Here is a 16926-nt window from a genome sequence, read left to right on the forward strand (position 1 = left end):
TTGGAAAAGAATTGGGGAAGAAAACCAGCAATTGCCTTCTGCACAGGTGGGGACAGGGAAGGAGGAAGGGACAGGGGCAGGAGCATTTCCCATCACTAACCTAACTTGGGAAACTGCAAGGGACCATCTTCAACTGGCCTTAAGAGGAAAACCAGATGGATGAGTGGAGAATCCACAGGAGGAAGAGGATGAGAGGAAACGTGGCTAGGTGGCAACAGCCCCTTCCTTTCTGGGCGCAGGAAGGCAGCCAGGGCACCAGGTCCAGGCAGTGACCTCACAAGGACAGCACAGTTTTTGCAGCTTAAGATCACCCACCTGCCCCCACCCAGCTACTCCTTCTGCCCACCAGCTGGTGTAGGGCCCCTCTCCACCCAGAGCGGTGGATGGCTCTGCGCCTGGGGCCCTGCCTCTTCTGTGTCTCCTCCCTTGGAGGCAGCACCAGCCTCTGCCCCTGTGGCCTGGGGCTCCTGGCTCTCAGGGGTGGCGCATGCCTTCCCTTCCTGGGCAGTGCCTTCCTCACTGCAGGCACCGACCCACCCTGCTCCTGCCCTTCCTGTGGGTGAGGAAGCAGACGGATCCCCCAACCCCCCTTCCGATTTCTCCTGAAGGACAGCCCACTCAATTTGGAAGCCTTCTTGAAAGAGAATTTCTTCTTCTTCTTGGGGGTCTCCTTGGGGGAGACCTCCCCTTTGCCCTCAACGCCCTGGGTAGGGAGTGCCGGCTCGATGACATCGCCAGTGGCCCCGGCTGCCTCCTCTGTTCCGTTCACGGTGGTGGGGGGGGAGGGCGGCGACTCTCTTCACCTTTGGGGGATAAGTCTGCAATGCTTTTCACGTGGTCGTTCTCCTGTCCGTTGATCTTAGCGGGGAAAGCGCCTGCTGCCTCCTCCGCGTTCACGTCGCCCGGGGAGACTTGGAGCTCTGGCTGCCCATGGCGGGGGTTGTGCTGGGGGGATGCCCGCAGCCGCCCCGGGCTCGCGCCGCAAGGGATAGTTCGGTCGGGGTGGGCCTGGCCGGCGGAGGGGTGGGGCTCGCGCCTGAGTGGGAGGGGTGTGTGTGGGGGGAACCGAGCTCCACCCCCGCTCAGCGCCAGACCCGCTCGCTGCGCGCCAGAATGCCTAAAATGTGATTCTTGTTCTTTGTCCTCAAGGGGAAATGAGATTTCAGCACCGGGCTGGCACTAGGATGAGGAGAGTAGGGCACTTCATTTAAGCATATGAAAATGTATATAGTGACATAAAGTAAATCATTATTTCATTTAACAATACAGAGATATCATAAGGTAGTACCAGAAGAATTAACCAGGAAATGATAAAAATTTGGGGGGAGGGAGCCATCATGGCCTGGAATCAAGAGGTATTGAGCCAATGTACTGGGGTCTGGAGGGGCATCTATCTGACTTGCCCTATATTCCTAGACATGTGCCACACTGGATTACTCTTACTAAAATAGATTTTTTCACTCTCTCTTCTCCTAATAAATAGAAGAGAGCAACTGAAGCTCAAGGCACCCCTTTTTCTTCTCATGACAGCCCTAAGATTCTCAACCTAGCTGGCAAATGCTATAGCACTAATCAGAGTGCTGGGCCTATAGAGCCACTTAATACCTTCTAATTATATGGTAAGGAATAACAGACATTTAACTTGGAGAAGATCTCACCAAATGGCAACCCTACCACTTCCTAGCAGTATGAACTTGGGTTAATTACATATTGATTTTATTTTCCTTATCTATGTAGCGGGATTGCTAACTTCTACCAAAAAGGTTAACCAATCTATAAGTGTAACTGAAATAACATGTAGACATATCTGATGCTTATTAGACAAATGTTGACTATAAATTTGAAAGGTGACCATATTGCTATAGACAGATGGAGGCTAACACCTTTCATTGAGGGAAGTTGTGTGGTATTTAGAAATTGGGCCCTGCTGGTCCTTGATTTTTTTACTTACAAAATGAAGGCCTTAAAACAGGTAGATTTTGGAATATCACTGAAATTCTAATGGTCTCTGTTTCTGAGAAGCAACCATCTAGTCAAATTCTTTCTAGGCCCTAAAGCACTGATACAATGTTAAATATAAAAAGAATAATGGAAAACTTAGCACTAATTAAAGAGACAGCATATCATCTCTTTCCTTGTTGTGTACATGCTTATATCTTGGATACGTATCAGTTGGGGTTAGTGGGTGATGATATTATTAGGCTGGCAAAAACAAAAACAAAAATAAAAAGCAGTGAGAATTTTGTTTAGCCAAATTTATTCAATTTAATAAGAAACTACATCTTTTATTTATTTTTGATGTTGGGGGTAGGAGTTTATTAATTAATTAATTAATTTTTGCTGTGTTGCGTCTTCGTTTCTGTGCGAGGGCTTTCTCTAGTTGTGGCAAGCGGGGGCCACTCTTCATCGCGGTGCGTGGACCTCTCACTATCGCAGCCTCTCTTGTGGAGCACAGGCTCCAGACGCGCAGACTCAGTAGTTGTGGCTCATGGGCCTAGTTGCTCCGCGGCATGTGGGATCCTCCCAGACCAGGGCTCGAACCGATGTCCCCTGCATTAGCAGGCAGATTCTCAACCACTGTGCCACTAGGGAAGCCCCAAGAAACTACATCTTATTCAGGGGTTCTTCCTACAATTTTGGTATCAAATTGTCTTTTCTTTATACAACGGTGATAAAAGATAGTACTTATGTATTCAAATTACCTTTCATAGGAAATGAAAAGTTGGCAGCTTTATATCACTTTCCCAGTTTTTTCTATTGTTGATTAATTTTTAGGTTCATAAAATTTGAAAATCTAGAAATCCCTGACCTATAGCACCAACCAATAAATAGTTTTTATTTTTATCATTAACGTTGGCATTGTCATGAATGATGTTAAGAGGAAACTTTCTGAAAGGAATATCTGATTGTTTATTGAAAAGTACCAAGTTTTTAAAGCCTCACTGGCCTTTCTCAGAATCAAAGCCTAACCAGGCCTTCCCCCAGCTTCCCACCCCCACTCTGAGGAGGAAAAGATGTTAGAAGAAAGAAGAAGCAAGAGTCAGATTTTTTTCTGCTCCTGTGGGATCCTACTATCTGAAATATTTACAAGTGTGGAAATGGCACAGAGGAAGCCCACTTACTGCTGGAGAAGAAAGGTCGGAACTGGGCTTGCAGCATCCTCAGTGAGCCAGCTCAGAAGGCTTCTCTGCCCTGACCTAGCTCCAGGCAAGTAGCTATCAGGCCTGTTTGGGGTAAGTGACGCAAGGAAGATAAAACACCAACAGCAATTTTAATGTCATGACTGCTGCTTGAGTTGCCACACTCCCAGCAGAATAATACAGCTACATTTTAGAGGATTTTCATTGGATGAAATTTTAGCAGGTATATTAGAAAAACTGAGGGGAGTAACTCTATAAAAGTTTAAAGTCTATGCATAGTGGACTTGGTGGTAGGTTTTTAAATCCACAGTAAAGACTTGGTTTTGACTACCTTCTGACTAACTTTCAAAGACATTTCTATTGTAAATTAATAATAAACTTTTATTATGACTGGAGATATTTTCTGACTTAAGAACTTAATCGTGAAATTGTTAATCTATAAATGATTTGCAAATGTAAAAAACTGCTATTGTTGCTACTATTTTTTCTATTTACCAGCAATATTTTTCATATTCTTATCATTGTCTCTCTATTGAATTTGACTTGAAAAGTAATATTTATTTGCATATGTCAACTTTGAGTGTTATGGTGAGTTGTATCAGACCTGCTGTTCAGACATATTGACATTAAGTAAAGAGGAACAAAGGAACCTAGGAACTGACTCTGAGAGCTCACCAGATTAATCTGTTATCAGAACCAAGAACATATATTTAGAAGTTTGGTTTGCTCAAACTATATCAAGCCCCGTACATAGTCCCAGATACTTATTTATTCTGAACAGAGATTCACATATAAGGAAGTATGCCAAACAACCTCATGTCAATCAGTGACAGGAATAGTTGCAATAATACAAATAGACTCAACAACAGCAATGATAATGTATATTCCCTAGAGAACGAATATGCTCTCCAACATGGTGGCATTACCTGGTCCTCAGTTAAGATTTGATATTTTCCTGCTTCAGAGAGCATCCCACCCTTTGACCTCTTCTTCTGAGTTGAGGATTATTATTGCTCTTGTTGTGATTCTATTTATCTCTTAGAGAAGATGGGAAGGAGTTTCATCTCTTTCCCATTTTTATGCATCATTTGTGACTGGATAACCTATATTAAAATGATTACAATGTGTACCAGAACGCCATTCATGCATGCACCTGTTTTCTTCAGGTTTATTCTGACACAGTATGTGTGTGTTTGGTAGTGTTGGAAGGGAAGATAATAAGTACAGCCAGGTATATTTTGACAAAACACTTGAATGTCATAAAGCAAAATTTACTATTTTTCTTTTTTAAGCCAAAAAAAAGACCATTCATCAGTTAATCTATTAAAGCTGAAATGCCTAGAGAAATATGTTTATTTTCTTTAACTGTTTTATTTTGTATATTGATTTTGAAAATAATTCTTAAATTCTCCCCCAATCCTCATATGTCTGTAATTTTTAAAGATAGTCTCACCAGTCAGAGTGGATCTCCAGGTATATGAGTGTGAAATCTGGGGAAAGATGGCACACACAACTTTAATATCTCTTCTGTCTTTAGACTTATGGCAAAATCCTTTAAACATAATGTGTTTTAATCACATCATTGAAAAAAGATCAAAAATAGAAATTTTAAAATAATTTTTGTCAAAACTAGAGCACTATGGTCTAAAGAATATTTATGAACTCAGGCTACCTCAAGATTGCAGGTCAGGCATGGTTATTCAGGTGTGGATCCCTGACCAAGTCATGCAGGGTAGGACTTTTACCTCTAGACTTTCAGACAAGAAGTTTTAGAGAATGAACATGTAGCTTACCTCTAAATTAATTTCCTTTGAAATCAATATGTGTTATTCTGGGAAAGTAAAGGAATATATCGACTACATTAATGTGTAGGATTTGAATGGACCACTCTAAGAACAAGCTATATATTTGTATGTAAGGATGCGTGTGTATGTACACACACGTCTAATAGTCTAGTAAAAAAGAGCCCATAGACCTATATTCAAACGTAAGTACACATATTCATGCTCAAGCACAATTCTGACATCATTGACACTTTGCATTGGAATAGGACAAGCTGGTATCACCAAACAGGAAAATTAATTCACTCAATCCTTAGTATGCTCATGGAAGCTGTACAATCCATTATAAGCATATTGCCAATAGAAATACAAACAAACAGCACGTGTATCCTATTAGATCTAAATCATAGCAGGGAGCCGAGCTGGTGGAAATATAATGCATCCAGCCTTAAGCATTCTGAGTTGTACTCATGAATGACTTACTCTATGCCTGGATTCCACTCCAGTTCCTTATAATTTACACTGGGTTATTATATGTTGTGCCTCTTCCCAAATCAGCTGTCTCCATAAGGGACTCATGCATTATGGAGTCAGGGGAACACTCAGGACCAGTCCAAGAATGCTTTGTCCATTGGGGAAAAGTCAAAGTAAAAACTAGTCCCTATGTAAATGCACAAAAAAATGCTGGTTCCTAAACATCAGATGCTCCTGAAACCCTGCCTAAGTAAAGTCTAATAGCTGGTCTCAAGAAGAGTGTGGCTGGCAGTTTGGAGTAGATAATTTAAGCTGTCATGAAGTTGGGGAGCCTGGCTGGTTAAATCTTTTGCAAGCCTATTGCTTCTCCAAACACTCCCCACAGTATCTAACACACAAACATACTTTATTGAGTATCAGCAAAAGTTGTTTTTCACCCACCCCTACTAAGTCATTCAGACTAATATAAGAATTAAGACCAATGAAAGGAAAAAAGTAAAACCATAAGTATCTAAAAGTCCATTGTTTAGACAAGATTTTTTTTTAATTTGGAAATTGCAGCATTCATTCATGGATACCCTGCTTTTAAATTTCAATATAACATTAGTAATACTTTCCACTTTAAACACTATATTCTTGAACCTATATAGAAGGAATGTTTTAAATTCTATATGTTACCAGGCTAACCAGTTAAAAAGTGAAATATTCAGTTAGTGCTATTCCAATCAATGAGCATGTTTCTTAGAAAACAAGATATTTTTTATGGAAACTAGATATATGCTCTAATAACAGACACACTTTATATATTTTGCTCACTATTGTATTGCTAGTGACTAGACCATAGGAGGCATTCAATACATATTTGTTGAATGGGAGAAATAAATCAATGGTTTGTGACATGTCAGAGAGAGAACACAACTCTGAACAGGTGATGTGTTTATCACAGTGGAGTTTATTTCTCTATGTTTGTATGCTCAGAAATCCAGAGAAGACTTGAAGCAGGTTTTAATAAAGGGTGTACTAATATCTGTTCTGATCTGATATTTGTCTATGGTCAGAAGGGTCAAAGGGGTCTGTTAGAGATGTATTTGGCTACAAATAACAGAAAACTACCACAGTGGCCCTAAGAGACCAGGTTTTGTCTTCTGCAGCAAGAAGTTTGGAAGTAGGTAGTACAGGGTAGGTGTGGCAGCTCAGTAATTCTACTAGGAACCTCAATTCTTTCCATCTTTTTGTTCTGTCAAACATAGTTTGCAGGCTCTTGCTTTCAAGCTTGGCATCTTATGATTGCAAGAAAGATGCTTGCTGCCATATCTTATGCTAATATTTTATCAGACAAAAAGGAAAGATAAAGTGAAGAGGGAGTCAGGCATGGATGGTGACTGCATCAAGAAGCAACAGATTTCCCATCAATCCCAGCAGATGTCTGCTTACGTTTCATAGAGCAGGACTGTGCCACATGATTAGATTGCCATGGAGTATGGGAAAGCAAATGATTTTAGCTAGACAGTTTGTTACGTCTCCAAAAAGCCAAGGTCCTATTAGACAAAGCAGAAGTGAGGAAAGACATTGGGTAGGCATCTAGCCATGTCTGCCCCAGGACTGAAGTGAAGAAATTAGTCTGTCATAACATAAAATCTGAACAGTGCTCCTCTGATTTCACCCTTCTAAAGTAAATTCAGACTAAAGTAGTTCTATGGGGCAACAGTTTTAGTGCACATTTTTTCATGATTGAGTTAATTCATACCTTGTTGTTTTCATAAATAGCTTAATAGGTAATGATTTCTTGATGAATTTTCATCCTGTATTTGTGGCCTAAGGAAAAAAAATTCCTTTCTACTGCCCTGAACTTAAAGTCTTCTATTATCTGGACCAACTTCTTCCTTATTTCTCCTTTCAAAACCACTTTCTCTAAATAGCTCTCTGAGAAGGAGTATTATAAAGAAATTCATACCCAAATGTTAATGTTTGATAGTGTCTTTCTATATTGTCCTGTATGGGGGCTATTTGAGGTTTAATGGGATAATTGCCTAAAAGTCTAGCTCTAATTTCAGAAAAAGTGGCCAAGAGAGATATTTTTGAATTCAGGAAACTTAACCTTAGTTATGTAGTCACCCATCTGGGCAGTTGTCTTTCTTATCTAAGAACTGAACTTTGTTTTTATTTACCAAGAGTGGTATAAAGGTAATAATAATCTTTCTTTCTTTAATACTTGACTATGTGCCAATGGAACAATGATTCCTTTAGCAGATGACCTACGTGAATCATGTAATTCTGTGACTCCTTGCTCATAGAAATATGAGCAATTTAATACTTGTTAGGAGTTGGAGATGCTCAAATCTTTGTTAAGGTTCTGGCCCTTTCCTTGGTTTCATTACTTTTATATTTGGCCAAGCCTTTTATTAATATAATGTAGGGAGGTGTTTGGCAGAAAGGTATAATGTAAGCTGATCCTTTGTAAATTTAAGAAAACTAGAAAGAGGGGAGGGAATAAGTCGTTCATGACTAAAACAGTCTAGGCTGTCATTGCAGGTGTTCATGAATGTTGTATGTGCACCCAGAAAGTCTTTATAGTCTTCAACACAATTTGTCTTCACCTACAAACCACACAGACTTATTATGTATTTACTGCTCACCACCCTGCTTGGTCCTGTAATTTTCCTTTTTTGCCTGCAGGCTTAACATTCTTGGCAAAGAAGAAGCCTTATGGGAAATATTCATTGACTTCTTATTGAAGCAGTGTTGTTTCTGCATGGGAGCCAGTCTCAAGGAGTGTAGCTACAGATCCCAGAACAACTTCCTTGATTTTACAAGAAGGGCTCTGAGGGACCCTTATACTTCAATAATATGAACAGAAACTCTCATTCTAAAGTTTCACAGAAATGCACACCACCCTCTCCTTACTCATATTGCTAGAAGTATTACCCTTAGAGAATGCGAACCTAGGCTCTAGGTGTATCTGGACAAGAGACATCTGAATGGGCATTGTCTCTTCTGTTATTTGCTCTAGGACACCCTCTCATCTCTGTCCTATTATCTCCCATGCAGCCCTCCTTCTGAGGCTGTGTGGGGTCTTCCTCTCTGTTGGACTATGTAATAGCCCCAAACTTTCTGCCCTAGGGTGGGAGTGGGGGATGAGGATGTGTAGAATAAATGTAAATGGATCTTTTCCAATAATTGTCAAGGAACAAGAAACGTTAGAGAAGAATTTCTTTGCCCCTACATGGAGCACATTGTCCCTGACTGTTCAAAATAAATCTCTCAGTTTCAGAGAATCCCATCCCTCAGGAATGCCACAAGAATAGCCCCAATTAGCAGAATGTAATTACTTGAGTCGGAATCATATACTTAATGATGAACCTTTCCTCCCAAATGGCATGAAGTCTTGAATAATTTAGAAGGAAAAAACAATTAAATATAAGGGGACCCTCCTTAGAGTTAGGGATGCTTGTGGTCATGCTCATGCATATGCATGCTGTAAGGGAGGGCTAGTACTAGAGAAGTTTAACCAGCTTTAAAGTGGAACAGAGTTGATATTTTCAACCTATAAAAAGCTCATTTAAATACATAGAATGACATCAAGATCCCATATAGATAAATGGACAAAAGTTACTGAGATAATTATTCAGGAGAAAATAAAACCAGGAAATAAAGAAAATGTTCACCTTCAGGAGGAGTACAAAACATGCAGATTAAAACAGCAATAAAGGCTCATTTTATATCTATTAAAGTAAGTAAAACTTTAAAAAGTGATATTATGTAATGCTAGTGAGATTGTGGAGAAGCCAGTATCTGTATTTATTGCTGGCTGCAATGTAAAACTTCTGGAAACAAATTTGATCACTTTATTATATCAAAAGCCTTGAGACAGGTTTATGACCAGTGATCCTAAGAAATAACTAAATAAAATCTTAAAAGCTACATGAACTAAGAATAATTGCTATATTTTCTATAGTAGCAAAACTTAGAAGCAAATATGAAAAAAAAGCACAATAGTTACAAACTATAAAATAATAGTTCAATGGAATGTAATATGTCTTTTACAATGGATGATTAAAATATGCTAGCATGGGCTTCCCTGGTGGCGCAGTGGTTGAGAGTCCGCCTGCCGATGCAGGGGACACGGGTTCGTTACCCGGTCCGGGAAGATCCCACATGCCGCGGAGAGGCAGGGCCCGTGAGCCATGGCCACTGAGCCTGCGCGTCCAGAGCCTGTGCTCTGCAACGGCAGAGGCCACAACAGTGAGAGGCCCGCGTACCGCAAAAAAAAAAAAAAAAAAAAAAAAAAAAAATTGCTAGCATATGATATAAGAAATAAAAAGATTCAAAATTTAAATTATACTGTGGAAATAGCTATGTAAAATATGTAACTATATGTGTAAACACTAAAAGGATATTTATAAAATAGTATCAATGTATTAATGTAGTATGATTTTCAGGGATTTACTTTTATTCTAAAATTTGTTTTAATATGATAAAATTTTAAATCTGTAATGAGTTTATTGAGGAGCTTCAACTTGTTAGGGATAAACATGAATAAGATTTATTTCTCTGATAACTCTGTACTATGCTGACCTCTCTATTTTTTGCTGAGGTACTACTTCCAGTTCTATGACTTAACAGTCTTTTCAGTCATCAGAACAGTCTTTCTAGTTTTTTAAAACTCAGTCCTGTGTGTTTTGCAACTTCAATCTCACATTCAATTCAAAACTTTCCCATTTCCCCCACAGCTCTAGTTAGATTTATGACTTGCTATGGACTGCATGTTTGTGCTTCACCAGAATTCATGTGCTGAAACCCAAACCCACAATGTAATGGTATCTGGAGGTGGAGGCTTTGAGAGGTAATTAGGTTTAAATGAGGTCATGAGGGTGGAGTCTTCACGATGGGATTGGTGCTCTTATAAGAAGAGGCCTGGTCCATGCAAACATATGGTGAGAAGGTGGCTGTCTGTAAATCAGGAAAAGGGGCCTCACCAGAACCCAACCATACTTGCACCTTGAAGTTGGATTCCCCACACTTCAGAACTATGAGGAATAAATTTTTGTTGTTTAAGCCACCCATCTGTAATGTTCTGTTATAGCAGCCTCAAATGACCAAGACAAGACTCATTTCCCTTCCCTCTTTCCTGCACTTCTATTCTGATGGACATGGTTTCTTATATGTTTCTTTTCAACGGGCTAATCTCCATCTAATGCTGATTGGCCATCATTCTCCTTTGGTTTCTTGGAGGGCCCTGGGAATGCCCCCTCTATAATCTCCTGGAATGGGAGATCCAAATTGGCTTTAATCTTTTCCTCCCAGGTCAACCCTTCTCACAAGCCACCCACTCTATATCTTCTTACTGCTGGGATCCTCTTAGTTAATAGACAGCCTTCTTGGGGTTAATACCAGCAAGTCAGCTCAAGCCAGCCATCCTACTCAGTGTCTACATAGGAAATCATGGACCATAGTCCACATTTAACAGTGGAATGCAGGCTGTTTCACTGACATCTCTTACATGCCATCTTCTTCTTGCCCTTTGTCCACACTCAGTATCAGACATTCTGCCGGCCTAGTAGCCTGGAAATTTTTAAATAAGGAATGTTCAGACAGTCACTGAGAGTAATTCTCCTGGAGCCCTTCTCTGTCTGTTTTGGTAAGAAGTATGCCATCTCTATTCTTCCTTGGGAAAGCAATAGCCTTGATTTTCAAATTTATAACTCTTGCACTCTCCATAAAAGCCATGCCTCATTTCCCAAACCCAGTCTTTCTCTTATATTGGTAGTGATGGTGGTGGAGGTGATCTTTATGGTTATGTTGAAAGAGTGCCTTTCTACAGGCCTTATGTGGAAGATGATGCTGGCTCCAATTACTGGCATTCCTTTGAACTTAGAAGGTGGAGTATTTAGATGCCAGTTCTGGCACTCAGTGTCGAACACCACTTAAAAACAGGGAATTATCATTAAATGATAGTTTGAATGTAATTAATTTATAGAGTCAGGAGAATAAAAAAGACACCCTCTTACCAGTAAACATAGTTAATACCATTGATATTTATTGACTGAATTATTAAATGCTTTTTGGAAAAGATCAGGGCAATAATTCAAAATGTTTCCGAAAGGATTCCTGAAGCATCCTAACACAATCACATAGATGTTTTGTTTTCAGAGTTACTGCCATAGAGTCCTATATCCTGAAAATCCTTTCTCTCTTCAAAATACTTGTCTTGTATACATCTTCTTCTACAGAAGGTGAGTTAAAATTGTCAGTATTATGGGTAGAGGAAGGAGAGTGGAGTGAAGAGAACTGGAGTGATGGAGCTGATGGGGAGATGGGACTTCTAAAGCAAACTTTACTTGCTTTATGTTTTACCAGGGTTAGCACCAGCACTCACATGATAATCAGCAGGAATTTTGTGTTTCCTTCTCAAATCTATTTATGAATACTTATTAACTCACAGGCAATTAAAGGGCTTGAGGGCACAAATTCTCTGTCTTGTTAGTAAAATGCCCAGGTATTGCCTAACACTAAATAATATGGACACTACTATTTTGAATCTTTCCTTGAATTAGAAGAAAATGGTACAACTTCAGATACATCAATTTTTCAGAGCTAAAAATGGAAATACTAGTTAGAGTTGATGAGAGAGAGAGAGAAAGGGAGAGTATCTTATATTGTTTCTGTTTATGAACTTTTGAAAGTTAGAAAAATGTCATGGAAACTTAAGTCTTTAGGATGCTTTTGAATTTAAGCCAAAATATTGTCCTAGTGGAGTTATTTATCTAGATTCCAACAAACACTGTCCATTTTTTTCTTACGGATTTTGCTAGAGATGTGCATCATAGATATATTTTTAAATTGATCAATTTGACATAGTAGTTTAAAATACATGTCCCTTAAGACCCAACATCTTTGAAAATGGGAAGCTTGAAGTTGAATAGCTTAAGGCAGAGTTTGAAAAATGGGCTATATTAATATCAGTAAGCTTGTTTTGCTTTTGATCATGCACAGACAGAAAATCACATCTCAGAGGTGAAACTGTTGAGTATTATCAACATGCCTCTCCATTGTTCTTACATTCTGCAGTGAAAGCTGCTAATGATTCTTTATTTAGAGCTATGTGTTCAGTTTTATTAGACTATCTTTAAAATAACAGGTAATTGGTTATAATAGCACAGTAAAATGTAAAAAATTACATGCTAGATGAAACTATAGTAGCTGCTATGGTAAATTGACTTTGGAAAGACAAGAGCTAAAGGGTCTGTTGATTGTAATTTTGGTCTATACATGATGCCTGCCTCCCAAGAAACAATAGCCAAACAGCATATTTAAACGTAAGCTTCAAATGAGCCAAGTAAACAAACATTTGACCTTTCTTGAAAATTATTTAGGCTCAGTCTTATATGTTATTATTTAGCATTTAACTGCAAACTGTTTTGTTTTTCTGTTTAACTTTATATGTATAAAAGTATGTATATGCAAAGCTTTTCTATTATATTTCTTTTCTATTTCTACCCTGTGACCACTTTGCATTTTATCAGAAAGGTAAAGAATATGGAAGATAAATCCCCTAAACTACAAGATCAATCTTTTCTTGTGTTGTTCTGCCTATCTGTGTTATACTTTTAACTTGATACAATATTTGGATGCTTGATTTTTCCTTCCTGCAAACTTGTGATATCTCCTTACAACTTTGCTAAACTTCTGGTACTCAAGCCTGTCTCCTAGTTTCAGCCTCACTTGCATTGTATTGCTCACCCCATACCTTGGAGTAACAAGTAACAATTTAGTAGCTAATTGATTAGGGATAAATACTGGTAGTCTCACTCATGCTTCTTTTACTAGGAGTCAGGAGTCTAGAAGTAACAGGCTAGAAGTAGCTCAGTTTTGTCAAATGATTTGAGTTGATTCATGGTAACTGAAATCTGATATTTTCCCACTTCCTACATGGTTAGGAATTTTGGTTCTCAAAAGGTATTGAATTTAAATAGTAAACTAGTGGAAGCCACATCTATGCCTCTGAGAACAATGATTAATTATATAAGTTCTTGAAAATCCAGTTCCAATCTTTGTTACTAAAGAAAGCTGCTAAAATTAGATTTTTTTCTACTTCAAGAAATTAGTCCTGAAATTCCAAACTTTTATAAGTCATGGTCTTCTTTGAACCACATTTCCCACGTTTTACATTGTCACTGCATGAATTCTCTGTTCCTTTGATGTAGTCAATAATTTATTACTTTTGCATTTTTCTTGTGACACAGATCAAAGAGCTATAAGAAACTGACCATTCATTTCATATGATTTGGCCTTAAAATATGATAAAAAAAGAGTAAAAATAGTCATTGTATCAAATTACTTTACAAAAGATGTTCTGTATAACAGAGCTTATTCCATTCAATGAGCTTCTCTATAAAAGAATGATCTTGTTATAACAAATTTTATATAATGAATACTTGTTCTACAATAAAATTCTGCTTATCTCTATTACATAATCACTGTCACTAAGCAACAGACTTACTTACTGCTTATAATAATGAGCTATGGTTGAATTCATTTCAATTGCTTCATCCTTCCATCAAACACCAATTACACATCACCTTTCCTGAAGTTTTCACTCCTTTCTTACCAAAGCCAGTTTAGCTAGAGAAAAATACCCCAAATATTTAAAGTTTGATAGCGGCCATCACTAAACCCAAACAATTATGGTAACTAAAGCTCAAAATGGTGGATATAACATAGCATCTCCCACTTTTCCTGACCACAAAACACTTTTTTTAACTCACAAGCTAACTCAGACAAGGAAACCTATCAGATTCTTTTCATCTTTATCACCTGTGCATGACAAATTAAATTTCAAGTAAGATGCCATTATGAAGCAATTGGAAAGCCTCATGCAGTTGTTGTTTTGTGTGTTTTTAAGCGACAGAACCTAGCAACATAGGTAAAAGCCCGTTATAATTCAGTGTGTGTGGTGTGTGTGTGTGTGTGTGTGTGTGTGTGTGCGCGTGTGTGTAATTTTGTGGTCCATGGAGAGAAGTGGACAAAGATACTATGTACTTCTCCCCACCAAAAGTCAGAAATATAACACCTGTCTGCAATCTCAAGAATACTCATACTTTCTATGAATCATTAAAATACAATCACTCATTTGGATTGATATAAAACATTTTAAAAGACTAATATTAGAAAACATATCAGACCATATTCTCTTTCAACACTTAAAATAAATAGGATGGAGGGAATATACCAAGGCACACAAAAAATTGTATTTTATCAAAGACAACCACAGCTACCTACTTGGAGATAGGCATGGATCTATCACTCTTGAATGCTTTTCCACTCTGAATATTTTCTAATACTGAAATCCCGAGCAACAGAAGGCAACAATGATAAGGGTCTTAGCATTCTTTAACTACTGTTAGATATTCTCTCCTTTTTGTCATGACATTTAAATTTTTTATTTTTGCCTTTTAAATATAAATTACTAGTTATTGTTACTTTTCTATGGACAAGAGTTACTTTTTGTTACTATAATTTTATTGGTTTTTGTCCTCACATATTTTGTAGCACATATATTCCTGTGGGGTTCACTTTCCTTTTTGCTGAAGTGCATGTCTTATCAACGTTTATGGTGAGGATCTGTGGGTGGCAAACTCTAAGTCTTTGTAGGTCTGATGATGTGTTTACTTTGCCCTCATTCTGAAGTAACACTTTAAGCAGATATAAAATTATAAATTGACGACTTTTTTCCTCAACGTTTTGAAAGTGTTGTTCCATTGTTTCTGATTTCTATTACCTTAGATGAGGTATCATTGTTAATCTATTTTCATTCCTTTGTAGATTTTCAGATGGCTTTTAAATTTTTTGATATTTTACATTTAATATAGGTTTTGGTGTGGGCTTAATCTTCTTGTTATTTTGGATACATTCCCTATTTCATGTCTGTCTTCAATTCTGGAAAATTCCCTTCACATATGTCTTCAAATATTGCTTCTCTTTCATACTGTCTATATTATTCTTCTGTGACTTTTATTAGATGAATATGAGAGTTTCTCAATTTGTCTTACATTCTCAAAATTGCTCTTCCTATTTAAAAAAGCTCATTGTCTCTGGCATACTGGGTGGCTTCCTTGCTCCTTTTTCCTACTGTCACTAATTCTCTCTTCAATTATATATAATTCAGTTTAATCCAACCATTGCATTTTTAATTTTAATGGCTATATTTCCGATGTTTCTAATTGGTCATTTTTGATATAAATAATTCTTCCTTTTACATAATTAATTTCTAAGTAGAAGTTATTAACTCACATCTCTCTATGAGCATTCAAAATATCCTTATTCTGAAGTCTGTCAATCTTTTCTAAGAATTTAATTTCCTATGAAGCAACTTCATGTTCTGATTGTTGTTTTATGTTTTTTTCTTATTGGTAAATTTCTTCATATGTTTAGAAACATTGGTCTGCATATGTAGGATAGCCACATTTTCTATCTTATTGATGGGTGTAAAGAGCACTGTATTGGCAGAGATACTAGATGGAATCATCCCAGATTCCCATATCACTGCTGGAGGACAGCTGTCAAGGAGAATCATCTGACCTGCATGGATGATGATGTGAACATGGAATAAATATTTTTCCATGTCATCTAAATCTGGTTATATTTTGGTTTAAATTTTTACTGCAACATAACTTAGCCCTAGCTGATATACACATGCCAACCTACCCTTTTCCCCAACCTCTATTCCAGAACTAGGTTATAAAATGATGGTTCAAAGTTCCTACCCTATTATGATATTTGAGATATTGAAGGTTAATCCACCAAGCCAGCAGGCAGGCTTCAGTTTGTATTAGAAGGCTGGTCTCTATACTCCCAATTCCATAGGCCTGAGGCCTTCTTTAGTCCCAGGCAGCAATCACCATAAGTTCTCCAACCTCTGGCTACAAGTTGTGAAGCTGACTCTTATTCTTCATCTAGAGTACCTTATGCTTCTGAGGCTGAACTACCTCCTACCCATCTCTTCTGGACCTGATACCCAGCAAGTCAGGAGCTTCAGCCCCACGTACCACTATGAATTCTGGTTCACAGAGATGCTTATCTTTTGGAAAAAAAAAGCCTATTTTTTTTTCCTTTTCAAACTTGCTATATGTTTGTGGTAGAGGGGTGTGTCAAGTCATGAATTTACTAGCTTGACTAAGAAAATGTTCGAATACAGTTCTCCAATCTGGAGTTTAAAGATTGGAATTCATGAAAAACCATAGTGGTTCATGTAGGCCTTTGCAGAGCGCTGTGGGGGTAGGAGAATGTGCAGTTGTTTCCAGCCATGGCTTCTGGAGTCATAATGGGCTTTATGAAGTTCTTGGCTTTTGGTATGCATTCACTATCAATTGTCCGTTTCACACTCTGACAATTTTTATGATGCTTTTAAGAGATGTTTTGGAAGCCGTGGTAGAAGCAATGAGCTAGGCTAGTGAGTCTCACATCTGAATGATATATGGCCTTCTTTTGAAGGAGAAAAAATCCAAGGACCTCCTTAGTGTTTATTGACATTA

The 16926-nt window shown here is 38.0% G+C and overlaps 1 pseudogene across 1 annotated transcript; it reads right to left on the bottom strand.

Annotated features, from left to right (window-relative positions):
• Window positions 1-329: 329 nt before the first annotated feature.
• On the bottom strand, window positions 330-932 carry LOC309819269 (MARCKS-related protein-like; annotated as a pseudogene). The gene has a single exon. The product of its transcript is annotated as an MARCKS-related protein-like (transcript).
• Window positions 933-16926: the final 15994 nt, after the last annotated feature.

This window comes from Grampus griseus, assembly GCF_964374135.1.
Source record: "Grampus griseus genome assembly, chromosome: 2".
NCBI classification, from domain to species: domain Eukaryota; kingdom Metazoa; phylum Chordata; class Mammalia; order Artiodactyla; family Delphinidae; genus Grampus; species Grampus griseus.